Source organism: Triturus cristatus, chromosome 4_1 (assembly GCF_964204655.1).
Source record: "Triturus cristatus chromosome 4_1, aTriCri1.1, whole genome shotgun sequence".
Taxonomy (NCBI): Eukaryota; Metazoa; Chordata; class Amphibia; order Caudata; family Salamandridae; genus Triturus; species Triturus cristatus.
This window is the reverse complement of record NC_140585.1, coordinates 723,948,988-723,965,141: the sequence shown is the minus strand read 5'-3', so window position 1 is coordinate 723,965,141 and position 16,154 is coordinate 723,948,988. Positions and strand designations below refer to the sequence as shown.

The 16,154-nt window shown below is 42.3% G+C and overlaps 1 protein-coding gene across 4 annotated transcripts in view; it reads left to right on the top strand.

The window, feature by feature from the left end:
- The window catches only part of LRRN3 (leucine rich repeat neuronal 3), a 325,597-nt gene that overhangs the window by 74,849 nt on the left and 234,594 nt on the right, over window positions 1-16,154 (top strand). Inside the window, exon 1 of one of the 4 annotated variants that reach the window (XM_085653195.1) lies at window positions 15,762-15,793. The exons of the other annotated variants lie outside the window; for them this stretch is intronic. The gene's annotated coding sequence lies outside the window, so the exon portion shown is untranslated. Of the gene's footprint in view, window positions 1-15,761; window positions 15,794-16,154 lie in introns of those variants that run through there. 4 annotated transcript variants of the gene reach the window in all.

Below are 16,154 nucleotides of genomic sequence, written 5' to 3'. Positions count from 1 at the left end.
GTACTTCCAGTTGGGCTTCCACAGGAAGGCTGCTGCTGTCAGGGATCCACAATCTACGGCGGTTTCACAGCGGTCTGAGGCCCCTAATATGCTGGCGGTGCCGCTGCTGCACCACCATGCGTATTAGTAGTTCCCTCACGGCCACACGTTTCATGGAGGGGGTAACCGCCATAGGAAGTGTGGCAGTGAGGAAGCAAAAGGGACCCTACAGGGCCCCCTGTTGCCTCTGTGCCATGGGGTGCATGCAGGGGAGCACATGTTGTGCCCCCTTTGTGCATGCACCCCCACTTTCTTCAAGGCATGAACTTGACAGTCATGCCCTGCAGGAACTGCCTTTGATTCTCCCATTGCGGTGCCTTTTTCAAAGGCACCGCAGTGAGACCTCCAAAGAACCACCCGCCAGAGTAAAAATGAGTCATACTCTGGCGGGCGTAATGGCTTTGACAGTCTCTGAACATGGCGGCAGCCAAAGTCATAATAAGGCCCTAAACTACCACTCATCTTCCTGCACAGCTCCATTTTGGTTCACTCTCGGTTCTTGAAGTGTCAGCACTTTTCTAATTTATTTGTGTATATTAAATGTTTACTTTTTTAGTCCACCAGACGGGGGCACAGCACAGTGCTTAACCTATGGTTGCTGTTTTAGTTACTTCTCTTCTCCAAGGCTGAAAGGTGCTTTTTTTGAAAGTGTGTTGGGAAAACGTTTTCGTTCCCACTGGTGTGTGGATTACTCTTCTACTGCCACTTTGAAAGGTAGAAAGAGCTGTTTCACAACAACCATGGCAGATTCATTTGTAAAGGTAAGTTATTTTTCTTTAATTTCTTTTTAATAAATATTTTGCAGTTCACAAACAAGTTTCAAATAAACCTGTTTACCATGGTAGACAAAGGCAAGCTATACTTAAATGTATAATATATCCTATCAAGACATTACAGACACATCCATTTGATGTGTATATTTCCTGTAAGATGAAAGACTGTACATTTACGTTGAATAAGCTTTTGAAATTTACTGTTTCATAAGTGATTTATGAAGTGATAAATACTGAATTCTTCTATGTGTGTGCAATGCATGATTGTCACAGTGCAGTTACACTGTCCTTTCTTAGGTGAATGTTGGAAATTGGGTTACTGGTTGAAGGGGGTGAAACTTTACTCAAGCAGCAACCACAATCTCTGTCAAGGTGAGACACAAGCAAATTCCAAATTAACCTGTGCTCAACCCTCTGATAGCAAAAGCAGTCAAGCTTAACTTAACACCTTCGACGCGCATGACGGAACGGTTCCGTCATGCACGTCGGTTGCGCTGTGCGCATGACGGAACCGTTCCGTCATGGCCCCGCCCGCGCACGGAACCTTCAGCGTGGCGCGGAAATCCGCGCCGCGCTGAAGGGGTTAAGGAAAATTTCTGAAGTATTTCAAACAGTACTATAGGGAAAGCAGATCACAAGAAAATTCCCACACCAATTTAGAAAAATAAAGTAATATGTAATCAATGATTTGACACCAAAATGCCAAAATTCCAATCAGAAGAACCAGAGATATGAAGTTTTAAATAATTTAAGTGAAAACAGCGCTGAGAAGCACAAAGCACCAACAGCGGTCGTCCCAGACCGCAAAAACCGCTGCCACAGGGCACACGCACACAGCGTCGCTGAGACTCCCCTGAGTTTTGGGTGCATGATAACAAGGCACCCTGCACGAAGGTCTCAGGTTGCACGAAGCACACGGACACAGCTTCACTGAAACTCACTTGAACTCCAGGTACACGATAACAAGGCAATCCTCACGAATGTCTCACTCTGCACAAAGCCCACGCACACAGCATCGATGAGACTCACTTGGATTCCAGATGTGCACGATAAAAAGGCAATCCTAATGAAGGTCTCACATTGCACAATGCACACGCACACAGCGTCGCTGAGACTCACTTGGATTCCGGTGCACACGATAACTGGACATCCCTCACAAAGGGCTCAGGCTGCAAAAAGCAAACGCACACAGCGTCGCTGATCCTCGCTTGGACTCCAGGTGCCCACGATCACAGGGCACTTCTAACGAGGGTCTCAGGCTGCAAAAACCACATGCACACAGCATCACTGAGACTCTCCTGGAAACTTTTGTGTTCCTGAATTACTGCAACTGGGAGCCAGCTCACCTCGGGCCCTTGGGGATAAGTTACTTCAGGACACAGCAAAGTCCTTTCAAGCAGGGGGACATAACACACAGCAAAGTCCATGCAGCCTTTCCTTGGTTAAAACAGCAAACTGCAGGCCAGCCCCAGAACACACAGGAAGGGTCAGTCCTTTCCTTAAGTCTCTTCAGTTGTTTCTTCCTTGGCAAAGGTTCCTCTTGACCACGAAGTAGCTTCAGTCTTGTTCTCTCTTGATCAAGCCATCATTCCAAAGTTCAGTGGCTTCAGCTCTCATAGTTATACCCCTAAATGTCTTTGAAGTCTTTGTGTTCAGGGGGGCACTGACCCCTGTTCAAACCAGTTCTGGGTGCCTCCCTGCCAGCGACACCTTCTTCCTTTGGTTGGTGGGGGTCTGGATTCTCAATCACTCAGCAGGAGATGGGACAATTGTTTTATGGCAGCAACCCAGGCCTCTTCACCTCTAGGGGCTTCTCCTCCCCCATACACTCCAGATGCAGGTCAGCCTGTTGCTGTCTCCCCTCTTCCCCTGGGTCAAGACAATCCGCAGATTCTATCTCTTTCAAATCCAGGCAGTCAATCTACAACCAGGCAGAGACACACAGAAATGTTAAAGCACAAAGATCCAGCCACTTCTAAAAGAGTGGCTTCTAAACACACAGTGCAAAAAACACCTTCATAAAATGATGTGTTATTACATTGTGAGTTCAGGCACACTAAACTTCACCTCTCCATCTTAAGCCTTTGGGAAGATAGGCTGGAAAACATATTTACACAGCCTTACTTTTCTATCCTATGAGCAAGATGGCCTTTCAACAGTGAAAAACGAAATGGAGATTATTTCACTTTCAGGACATAGTACACACCTTAGTGCATGTCCTACCTTTCACATGTACTGCACCCTGCCAAGAGGGTAACCTGGACCTACCATAGGGGTGTCTGATGTGCATAGAAAAGGAAGGGTAAGGTCGGGCAAGTGGATGCACTTGACAGAACAACATGGCAGTTTAACAAACTGTGCGCAGGCACTGCAATGGCAGGCCTGAGTTCCCTCTTTAAGGCTACTTGTGTGGGTGGCACAATTAGTGCTGCAGGCCCACTAGTACCAGTTGCATTACCAGCTTTGGCACACATAGTGCACTTTGCTAGTGACTTTACTAGTAAGGCAAACATACCAATCATGGACAACCAATTACCATGACACTTTACACAGGGAGCACTTGCACTTTGACACTGATTAGCAGTGGCAAAGTGTCCAAAACATCTAAGTTGGCAACACCATGTCCGAAAACAAGGTCTAGGGGGAAAGCAAAAAGTTTAAGGAACTTTAGCCAAAATGGGCCGAGACCAACAGACAGTGGTCATGATTTTAACTTCTCTTGATCAGCAGGTGATACCCTTTGAACTATTTACAAGTACTACAACTCTCTGGTTCATAGAAGAACATATCCCAGACGTATGACTTGCCTGCTGGTCATGCAGCAGAACAATGTGTTCATCTAACTGTTTGTATGAACTTGCCAGGTATGGGCAATTTACTAATCAACATTGTACAGGGCACTCCTCCTTCCTCTTGGCCTTTTTTAATAAGTGTGGGTATGGGAAATTTGCCCTTCCTGCAGGGTCACCCAGTATGTTTTTTACCTTTGAACTGAAACCTGTTTTTGTTGCTTTAGTACTCTGTTTACTTTGCTCCTAATAACCAGTAGTAAAGTGCGTGTGCTCTCCATTGTAAACATGGAAACATTAGCATACACTTGCTTATAAGCCCCTGCTATAGATTACTACCTGTACCTCGGGCCGGTACACTCCACTCCCCAGCGCAAATCTAATCACCAATGAGCATAATTTGAATAAAAAAAGTGTTTGTTGAAAAGTATAGGTATATTTGTAAATAATTGCAGGAGCTTGGGCAATGGTGACATTTTAATCAAGGCAGTACTGACGGCCATCAAGAGGGGGAGCTGGATCTCTTAACCTGGGCTGAAGGTTTATTGATGGCAGGACCATAGTTGTCTGTAAGGACCAGATCAAAGTCTCTGTTCACATGCATCTCTAAATTTTTACTGATTGTTCTTGCCAGCATGGAGAAACTTTGAGCACATGGTCAGTGGTGAAATCTCTCAAAAGGAATATCTGACTTAGTCAAGTTAACTTGAACCCCAGAGTATCGCCATATTTTCCGGATGATGTTTGCCACATTACACCCAGTATTTATGATTAAGAATAAAATATCTTCTTCAAATACTGATATTAGCAGTCTTTTTTAAAGGAGGGCGATGCCTCTTTCTAAGAGGGCTTGCACCAGCCAGGAAGCCAACAGCTCCATCTCTATAACGAAATGTAAAAGTGATAACAGACATGCCTGCCCTGTTTTCCAATGAAGGGGTCAGAATTGTAGCCGTTTACTTGTACTCCGGCATACAGCAGAGAATACAGGTGTTTAACTAGATTTACATAGTACTTGCCTAGTCCCATTAAAATTACTATCAGGAATGGCCTTTCTTGTAAGTTAAAAGCCTTTTTGGCATCAAGGTACAGCAAGACTGCTTGGATCGCTGGACACATCTGGTGTATCAGAGAGAATATAGTCCATAGTTTTTTGGAAGTGTCTCCTCTAGGTATGAAGCGATATTGGTCAGGGGTTATTAATTAGCACATCAATGAGTTAAGTCTGTTGGCCAGTATATGGGAAAGAATTTTCATATCTATGTTTAGTAAGGTTGATGGCCTGAAAGAATTTGTAATCTTTGCAATGTTTTAAGAAGATTGTGACCAGGGCTTCTCTATGATAGGGTGAAGCCTGACTCTGTCAGTAGGTACGGTGCTAGCAGCAGCGGCCCGTGCAGGTAAGAGCGGTAGGGGAGTGGGACCGGGGAAGGGGGGGAGATTCGACAAATGACCATGAGGGAAACTTAAATAAATAATGAATTTTCCCTCGTCTTCATCTGTCAAAATCCCCTCCTAACCCCCACAAGGTCCCACCGCTCTTACCTGCACAGGCCGTTGCAGAGTGCTAGCATATCTTTGAAAGTTTTTAGAACTCAGTGGTCAAGCCATCTAAAGCAGGCTCCTTACTACTTACAAATAGATTTATGGCTTTTCTGATTTCTGTTAAGTATTCATGCATACCTCCAGTGGCGTAACACAGGCCCCCGCACCCACCGTCATGTGGAGGTGCCTCAAGCTGCAGCCGAGCTCCAGGGGGCCCTCAGCACAGTACTCAGGCATAAGAGCGCCGGATTAAATACAGAACTGGGGCCCCTTCATGTTCCCTCGCAGGGGGGCCTTTCAACTTTCGTTACAGCACTGCATATCTCCCTCCACCCAGGCAACAGTGTTCTCATCTAAATATTCTTCTACCTGTCCTAAACTTAATTGTAGTTTTAAAAATATAACTCCAGCTTAGTTTTGTTGTATCTTTTTATTCATATGACTAATGTTGCCCAGCTTTGAACGTTATATAAGGCTTTATAAGGCTTTTCCAGCACCCATGTTAATGTTTTACTGGCCCTTTCTCCATATCTGCAGACTTGAGCATTCTTCTCTATATGCCTAATTTCATACTCCACAGCTTTTTAAAATTGTAAGTGGGTTGTGTGGAGTTTTTTGAGAGTGTAAGGATTGTTGTATCTTCTGCGTTGGCTTAGACAGAGTGCTTTCAAAACTGTCAGGTTGTGTCCGTATAACACTGGGTCCCCTAGCGTGCTTGGTCAAGGAAATTACCCTGGTGTATAACTTGAATAATTCCCATACTTCCCAGACCGTAGTAAAACCAGAGAGTGACCCTGTATTTATACTGATGACATTGGTAATAGTGATGGAGATTTCTGTTTTAATGTCGGGAGCACCAAATGCATTGTTGTGCCATTGTTTCAAGAACATTGGGGTATATTATCAAGAAACGGCATTATCATTATCACCGCTTTAGCGGCAAAAAACTGCTAAAGCGGCGATAATGGGCTTGATAATATGCCCTTGAGAATTCCAAAAGAAGCCCATGTTCTGGTGTCAACATGAGCTTCTATGGGAATTGTCACGGGCATATTATCAAACCCATTATCGCCGCTTTAGTGGCAGTTTTCTGCCGCTAACGCAGCGATAATTTTAACGCCGTGCTTGATAATATGCCCCATCATTCTTTAGTCGCATAGGAGAGTGATCTAGTAGAGTACCGTACATATACTCAATATATATTACCTAAGTTTATATCTCTCTTTTGTGCACATTACAAACATTAAGGATGTTGTCTATATCCATTATTTGTGTTAGCATCTTTATTGTATTCTGGATATTGACCCTGCAAGAGTTGGAGCTTTGTAATATGGGATCTATGGCAAGATTGAAGCCACCCTCACAAAACATATTGTAAGCGCTATGGTGTACGCACAGGGTTTAGAATGCTTTCAAAGATTTTGGGGGAGTCAGTGCTGGGAGCGTAGGTGGTGATAAAGGTAAAAAGACAATCACAAATACGTATCTCCCTAGTGAGTCTTTTAAAATGTGACTAAGCTTAAATGACAGCGCCTTGAATACTAATAGTGCCATTCCTTGGCCATATGTGCTATATGTGGGAAATTATCTGGATGACACCCACTTTTCTGCAAAGTTGGGCTTTCTCTCCAACATGCTTTTCGAGCTATGACTATGTGTTTCTTTTTAGGGTTGTTAAATCCTCTTATCTTCTAGATTATTAGTTAACTGTGTTTTTTGTGCATGAATTTAGAAGCTGACTTAATAAGTTACGAATACCAGTCAAGGTTAACCTGTAACTATTGCTGCTATTTCTACTGAGTGTGCGTATAGCATAACTGAATTTCTCTGTTTGACTACGAGCTCCTTTAAGGTCACCTCATTCACACTGAATACTTCAGCTTTCAGTGCATCGTCCCCACGCCTTCCCCAGTGAACAAATAAAAAATCCATGTGAAAAACACCAAAGGGGTGATTCAGCACCATCCACCTCTCCAATTCAAATGGATATATTATTTACCACAAGTGGCAGTAGAATTTGTCTGATCTATATAGGCCCCTAAGAGGCATTTAGGGGCTTATTTGCAACCCCCTTGTGTCATCAGTGCATCACTTTTTATGACACTCTGGTGGCACAGAGTGCAGACCCATATCTATGAGGCCGTGCAAAGCCTCTTTATGTAGGTTTTCATGGCCTCATAGATATGGTGTGAGACAACACAGTGCAAGTCATTGCGTTTCCTTACAGAGCGTCAAGGGAGCATTCCATGGGAATTGTGGTGGGTTTTCCCACGCAACACTCTTGGATTTTGACACATTACCACATTTACAAGGATCTGTAAACCTGGGAATGCGTTAAAATTGTATGCCTCACAAGGGGAGGCATAAAGAGGAGAAATATCTTTATTTCTCCTCGTTTTTTCCTCTTTCTATCTGTACTGCATTCTCCCTCCATGGATTGTTTTTGTGGAGGAATGTGCCCCTTTCCTGGAGAAAAACAATCCTGCCAACAACACAGACACCCTTGCCCCATGGTGCAAAGGTGCCTACGTTGGTGCTAGGCATCATATCTTGTAAATACAGTGCATTCCTGCCCTTTCACTTTGGCTTAGGGCAATGTAGCAAAAGCACTCGTGCCACTGCTCTACACCAAATCATTGTAAATGAGGCTCTGTGTTACTTACCTCATAAAGTAAATCTAAAAACACCCTTGGGAGCATTTATGATAATAGGCACAGAGTAGAGACCAAGCTATCTTCAGTGCTAATGTACCTGAGAGTGTGATACGGTCGTTGTACTGCTTCATATTGTGCCGAATGTGTGTGTGAGTTTTTCAGTTTATCTTTCTATAAGCTCAGTTGTTTAGCCTGAGCCTTCTATTTTGCTCTTGATCTATTTTCGGTTGTTGTGGCATTTCTTCAAATTGGATTTTGAGTTTTTCATTGCCTCTTTAGGTCAAGAAAAGAACATAGCATACCCATCATGCAGTTTTGCAGGATAGAGCATGGAGCATGTAACATTCTAGGATAGCAGTAGTGTTTCACATCAGCAAATGTGTGGCTTATTTCTTATATGGAGACAGGAGTCCAGAACAAACAAGAGCGCGGATCCCTGAAACTCCAACCATTCTTTCTCTGTGGCCAGCCTTAGGGCTGGGTCATGATCATAGACGTTCCGAAGTTGTGCAATAATGGGTGCCGCGGTGGCATCTGGTGGAGGTGTAAGACGCAGAGCAGTGCTTCCCAAACTTTTTATACCCCCACAACTCACTTTTTAGAATGACAAACCTTTGTGACCCCCCTTACTAAGGACATGAAGCAGGCAATTTTTAATGTAACTAAAGCATCATGTGGCAGTGCAGTCATTTAAAAGCAGCAAATTTTCCATTGAAATGGCCACTCATACAGGTTTACTGATAAAACTGTATTGCACACAAATGCTAATGTGTGTAAATCGGCTTTCAGTAAATACTTGTCATATGCGCTCTGCCAAATAAAGTGTTGTAATTTGCTTTGATGCTATAAAAATTTGTGCACACATCACACCTCAGAATTACAAAAAATGTGCTTTGTTTTTGTTTTTCTAACTGCTGAATGTGTACAGTTAATTTACTGGTATTTACAGCTTGTTATGTGCTACAGAAAAATGACATCTTGCACCCTTTCTTTACCCCAGCAAGATTGTCACATAATTGGCTTTACTTTTCTTTCTCTGACTATAAAGTAAGAGGAGTTTGTAAACACCATTCCCCATGTTCAAACATAAGCAGCAACTTGCCAGGAGAACATTTGAAGCACTGCAACTGTGACAAAATAAATATAGAATATAAAACATATTTATTTTTGCTTAGATTATCACCACCCACAAGAAAAACACTGGTCTAGATCCTTATGCTCCTGTTCAACTATGTTCAAAAACTTCAATTGCCTGTTCAACTATGAACATTTCCAAGAAGTTATATTTATTTAGCTGGCCTCCAGTTTTTTTCAAGAGCTACGTTGGGCTTCAAGATATCTGTTGGACTCCACTAGGCCACGAAAGTACATATTATTGTGTAAAGGGTGTGACTCTAAATCCTCATTTTCCATGCATATTCAGGCCATGTCTGTGTTCAGGCATTTAACTACATGCCTTAGGTTCTCTGAGCCTTCCTAAAAACTGGGACCCTACTCTCAGCTTTATCTATTCATCAGTCAGGTTTGTCTAGCCTCACCTTCATTTGGTCTATTCTAATGGTGAGATTGTCAATCTTTCTGTCAATGGCTTTGAAGCTAGATTTCATTTCAAGGTGTCTGAAGCTATTAAAATATTTTTCATATGATGCTCTGGTTGGGCAGCACCGTCACCCTGGTTCCATATGTACTTCTTTTGTTCAAAGGCCAGTTTGACCTATTTGTGGTCCACCTTCCCCGTATCTCTTTGCAAACCTGCAAACATGAGCTGGGTGATCTCTGCCTGGCTCTGAATTGGATGGTGTTTGCAGTCATGCAGAGCATATGTTGTATAAGGGGGATATTTCCACCACTTAAGCTTTAAACCTGTTTAGTTTTCCAAACGACCCCACTTTCTAAGAGAAGGTTTCATCCCTTCTCCCCATTGCCTTTCCTCATACACTCGAAGTGAAGTAGGGGATACTTTATTTGGCATTGGACTATGAAGCTACAGGCCCCTTGAGGTAAAAAGCAGGAGACCTGAGTTGGTGGCTGGCACTGTCCACTATGGCATGTAGGGGAAGGTTACTGGAGCCCACAACTGTACACTCTGTATTTCAGGTTGATAGGGACCTTACATCTTGTGCTTCTTCTCTATCGCTGTGAGGGAGGTCATTCCTGCATGGGCCCAGCTGATCCATGACTCCTTCGACCCCCAGCTCCATTTTCATTTGGGATGCATGGCTTGGCTCACCAGCCTGCACTAGCCATCAGGTTTCAGATATAGTCCTTGCACTGGGCTCCTCAATGTCAGGCCTCGGGCTGGAGCAGGCAGTTTCCTATTTACCAGCTAGTGTGGGTGGATGGTGGGCCCACCTTCTCATTCAATTCATTGGCTCTCATGGCTGTGACATGTTGAGCTTGAGTGAGATGTGCAGCATTTGCATGGCTAGACCCACAGCAGCAATTTAACCGCACCTCCTCACTGAATCTTCAGTACAGTTGGCAATATCTTTTCAGTAGTTCTTCTAGTTCAGAATCCTTAAAACAACTAAGCAGATGATGCACTCTTAAACTGGATTTCATAGGATCTGTAGAGCTCGGGACGTATGCATTTGCTTAGGCAGCCATCTTTGCTAGTGATTGACCATGCTGATGAGTTCCTATGATTAAAAATAATATGCTTTACTAATCTTCCAATATACCTGATGCCTCATAGCCATTTTTACTATTGATTTCTTTAGCTGATTAATTATTATGTTATTTGTTTCAGATAAAGAGCTATAGGTATGTTGGTTGATTGGTATACATTTTTCCTTGTTTCTGTATTAGATGTGAATTAATCTATCCTTGGAAAGTAAACCTGTACATTGGTGAATAAAAGCCAAATGAGCCACTGTTTACTTGACAGAGCCGGCCAGTTAAAAAATAGTTGGCCACAATTAGTCATGGTGAGATGGTGTTATAAATAGGATTCCTTTTTGGCTGAGATATGCACCCAGGACAGGCAGGAACCACCACTCTAGTCAGCATAAGCTAAATACATAATAAAATAATCTGTGCTCACACTTTGGGAGCTTTATATAGAGCAGTCAGGCTTATCTACAAAGACAGTGTGTAAATTATTTGTACAACACACTCACACAGTAGTACAATACGTACACCACAAAATGACTCAGAAAGATAGGAAATATTTATCTGAGCAGAATAAGACCTAAACAAGAATAATATAATCAGTCAAAGTTGAAATATGGACTTTTATAGATTAAATGCAAAAAAGCCAATTGCAGTCAAATGGTTTCTTTAGGGTGCAAGGGACCGGTGCAAATCCAAAGTTTGCGGTGACCACATTTGACGGCAGGCCAGCTACAGGAACCAGACAGGCCCCCCTGAAGAAATACCTTGAATGCAGCTTTTGTCGACGTCAAGTGTCTACTGCGTCGTGGCAGAGCCATGCAATGAGGGTCCCATGTCATCGTTGAGCTCAATTGAACTGTAAGCAATGTGTTTTCATTGAGCTGCCCATCAGGCAGCCTCTGCATTGGCACTGAAACGCGATGCAGCAGACTTTCTTAAGTAGTCGATGCAATGCATTGGTGTTTTTTACGAAAACAGCTGCAGAACCCCCTTCTGAGGCCTAGTACTTGGAGAGGGCACCTCAGGCAAGGACAGGTCTCACAGAAGGCGGAGTCCAGCAGCACCAACAGATTTGTAGGAAGTCTTTTGTGTCCCGGAGACTTCAGAAAACAGGATGTAAGCCAGCAAGCCCTTGGAGATCACTTGAAAGGAAGGCAGCGTTCTTCCAGCAGAGTGAGGGAGCAGCAGGCAGCAGCACAACAGCTGGTCCAATTTAGCAGTGCGTCTGACAGTGATTCATTTCAAGATCCACAACTGTCTGATTTTAGGGGGTTAGAGACCCAGTACTTATACCCAAAAGTGCCTTTGATGTAGGGGGTGACTTCAAAGAAACTCTCTGAAGTGCACAAGGATCCCTTTCTACCCAGTCCTGTCTGTCAGGCTACATGTGGGGGCAAATCAGTGCTTTACTTATTGAAGTGTAAGTATCCGCCCCTCCTATTTCTCCCTGCCTAAGAAGACCCATCAGAATGCAGTTACATGCTGATGAGTGCTCAGAATGCAGATGCGCCTCACCTTCCTGTGTTTGTTACTGACTGGAAGGAGTGCACAAAGTGCAACTGTCACACAACCCAGATGTGTTTTGGAGACAGACTGTCAGGCACAAAGATCAGTAAGTACAGAGAAATGTCCACTTTCTAAAAGTGGCATTTCTAAAACAGTAATGTTAACTCCAACTTCACCAGTAAGTAGGATTTATCATTACCATTCCAAACATGTGAAACATGAAACAGCTACTCCTCTCTGATCAGGAGTTACAGCCTAAAAGTGTTTTAAGGAATTCCAAATGCTGGCCTATGAGAGGGGTAGTTCTCATGGTAAAGAGGAACGAAATAGGCATTTTGTCACTACCAGGACATGCAAAACATAAAGGTACTTGTCCTATCTTTTACTTATATAGCACGCTGCCCTCAGGGTTAATTAGGGCCTACCTTAGGGGTGACTTATATGTCATAAAATGGGAGTTTAAGGCTTGGCAAGTAGTTTTGAAAACCAAGTCGAAGTGGCAGTACATGCACACACAGGGACTGCAATGACTGGTCTGATACAGGCTACTTATGTCTGTGGCACAATCAGTGCTTTAGCCCACTGGTAACCTTTGAAGTACAAGCCCTGGGTATATGGTATACCACTTTACAGGGGAATTACAAGAACAACAAATAGGCCATCAGGTATCCATGTCATTGTGTTTAGGGAAGAAGCACATGCACTTTAGCACTGGTTTGCAGTGGTACACTTCTCAGAGTCTTAAGGCCAACCAATAGAATCAGCAAAAAGCAGAGACAAAAGGTCTAAGATGACAGGTGTAACAGCTGGGTTAAAAATGTTGAAGTAATGTACTTGATAATAACTACAATTTCAAAGAAAACATGATGAAAATGGCCTCCTCCTCCCTAGGACTCCATGAATTCAAATTAAAATAGAAATTGTAGATGTATATCATTGACTGCTATATATCAATTTATTATGCATTGGTAATGTGGAGAATCATTACGATTGCCTGGCGGAGTGGTCTGCATCCATAAAATGGTGGCAGTGCCTACTGGGCACTGTCCACCAAATTAGGATGCTGTCTTCAGCCAGCCAGCCTTTCCGTGGCAGATAAACCGCCATTGAAAGTCTGGTGGTGATTGGTTTTGGTGACCCGTCGCTGGCCCCCCCCTTGTATCTGGGGGTGGTGTTTGTGCACTGGGGGGGTACCCATGGTACCCTGCTACATTTCACTGCACCAACTGACTGGTACCGTGTGGTGCCTGACACGTAGTGCAGTGAAATGCACAACATGCATTTGAACATCACAGCGGGTGCTGCAGTCAGCAGCACCCACCAGAATGTTAAAGTGCAAAATGTGACCGCCATGGTGGCGGTTGCATCTGTGCAGGACCGCCGCATGTATTGCGTATGGTCCCAGTCACCACCACGATGGCGGACGGACTCCGTCCGCCATCATAATCGGCCCCTTAGTCCTTATACCAAAATACCCATATAACGCTTTTGTGCTGTTTGAGCTTCTCTTGGGAGCACTAACACATTTTCCTAAGTGTACCATAAGGACGGCATAATAGCATAAAATGCTAGGGAATTTCCAGAGATAAATCTTCACAGATCCTTACCTAGTCATCATTGTTTTACTTTTTCGTCTGGCTTTTATTGTTCCAGCTGCCAGCAATGAAAATAGCTTTGATCATTAGCTTCCATAAACTTTCAAGCTTAGCTCGGTGCAAACAATAGTGAGCAGCATTTTCGGGGTAACCTCAAATACCTAAGAACAGATTTAACAGAGAATACAAGCTTTTTTACCACTTTATAATTCATGGTTTAGTCTTCACCTGAAATATTGTCTCCCACGTTGGAGCTTCTATACCATGAATATTGAAGATGAAATGCAGACAGTCTAGTGGAGACTACATTGGTGCATGAATGGCTCAATCAGGACCTGTACACAGAAAATAGGCGCATAGCTTACAGGAGAGGAGAAAAAAGAAATCACACTGGGGATACCTTTACTTGTACCTGGGCTGTAGGAATTGAGCACATTTTGGCACATGGGTTAAACTGTCAAAGGATGGTGTGGAAGAATACTTGTTGGGAAAGTATGAGCAGCTGATGTTACAGCAGAAGGAGTTGTAAATGCATGGAACTTAATTCCAGCAAAGTGATGTAGGCACAATTATTGATACATTTAATTGAGGCTTAAGAAAAACATTAATAAAAAGTAGATGCTTGAGAGGAAATAGAATTTTACATCAAGTGAGGCTTTTAATGATCCAGGCCGAACAGAGCTGGATGTGCTTACCTGCCATAGTTATCTATCCATATATAACTCAGGAAAGGGACCAACTCACCAAATCATTTCCCATATATATTTTGCATTATATTTGGGTAGTTTATATATGCTCGCCATCAACTAAGTGAAAGGACGATGAGAAAATTAGAGTATCTACATTGTATATACAAATTGTATTTATATGCAGAGCCCAACTTCAGTTGATAGAAATAGTACACAGAGAAATGTTGAATACCACTTTGGTGACGTGAAACATCCAAATTGAAATTCCAATTTCTTAACCACAAAATGGGAGCTTTATTGAATCGTACTAGTTTTATTATTTTGAAGCTAGAATTCAATTTCGCCACAGGATCAGAATGAATTCACTTTGGCTTTTGGAGACAGTTAGAGTTATAATTTGATAGAGACTGGAGTTTTTAAATAGGCTGAAATATCCAAGCATAATTTGATTTCACAAAAAAACGTAATCTACTTTCCCTTTACCTAGATGTTCCCAGGAAATCATATATTGTATACTTTTATTCACATTCGGGCTGATTACCTCCATTTGTCAGTGGCACACGCAGCAAATCTGCTTTAAAAAAGCTTCAGTATTCATCTGCAAGTCTTAAATACTGTGTTCTGTGTACATTGCTTCATTTTAAAAAGCAAGCGAATTTCACTTATTAATCAATGAGATACAGAAATGCTATATACTAGCCACATAAATAAATAGAAATGCCTATATACGTCCAGAATTCCCACCGTATGTAAAAAGTTATTCATACCTCATATAGTGGTAGAATTTGGGGAGCAAAACCAACATTTGAAACAAGCAGAAGGGCTGTCATCTACACTTTTGAAACCTTTCACCCATTTCATTCCCCGCAGATCTGAAGCACTCCTTGCTTTGGTGACCACAATTGCTCTTTCAATCACACCTGTAAATTGCTTGTGTAGCATGACTGCTCAAGTGGTTTTCTATTACTGACAGGCTTCTACTAAAATATAGTTGCAGCTCGCTCATGTTCCTTGATTTTCACTTTACCTGCCATATCATTTCTGTTTCCTATTCCCAAAAACTATAATGTCATTCAATTTGCTGAAAGCGATTTTCCTTTATTTGGGCATGCCATTGAATCTTTCACCTATACACAGTGCATTAATAGCGACTAACTTAGCGTTGATGAATTTGTATTGACTTGACAGTTTTGGTTTCTACTTGTATATTTAGATTTAAGTGAACATATTGCATCTAGGATGCTATACCATTTTGTTTTCACGGTTAGTTATAACGTCATAGAAGCAGAAAATATTTCAGGTGGATATTGCATCTTAAATAACCGGAATAACTTCCTCTATGCAGTAATGAGAGATTGTTCTCTCTAACTCTTTATTGCAAAAGTAAATGGATCAATAGGTCCAGATAATGTCCCAATTTTGACAATGATGGTGTTCAAGCTCTAAGAATTCATTACATTTTATTTCATCAAAATTATTTAATCACTTTAGAAAAATAAAAGATGTATCTTGTTAACTTTCCAGCTATCATTTCTGGAAAGTTTTTCAACCTCCCAAAAGTCTGCATCGGTGAAGGTCCTATATCTGCAGGTACAGATGTACAACATTTTGTCATTTTTATGGTCTTTTTCTCAAACTGTCACAAATAAAATGTTGTGATCAATTCAGGGTTATGATTTTTTTAATTCCCTTAATCTCCATATCTGTGAGACTTACCTACACCAATCAGTGGGAAAATTAGCATTAAAAGATATTCAATTCATGTTAAAGATTGTAGATCTGGTTTAGAGTTTGACGAACGGGAATTAAATCCATCCGAGTGATGGAGTAAAGTACTCTGTCACCCTGAGGGAGTACCTGCCTGCCAAATTTAGAGTTGACCACAAGCTCAGCAAATATCTCTTGCATTTGCAGGTAACACAGTAATGTCCATTCCTAAAATAGCTTTGAA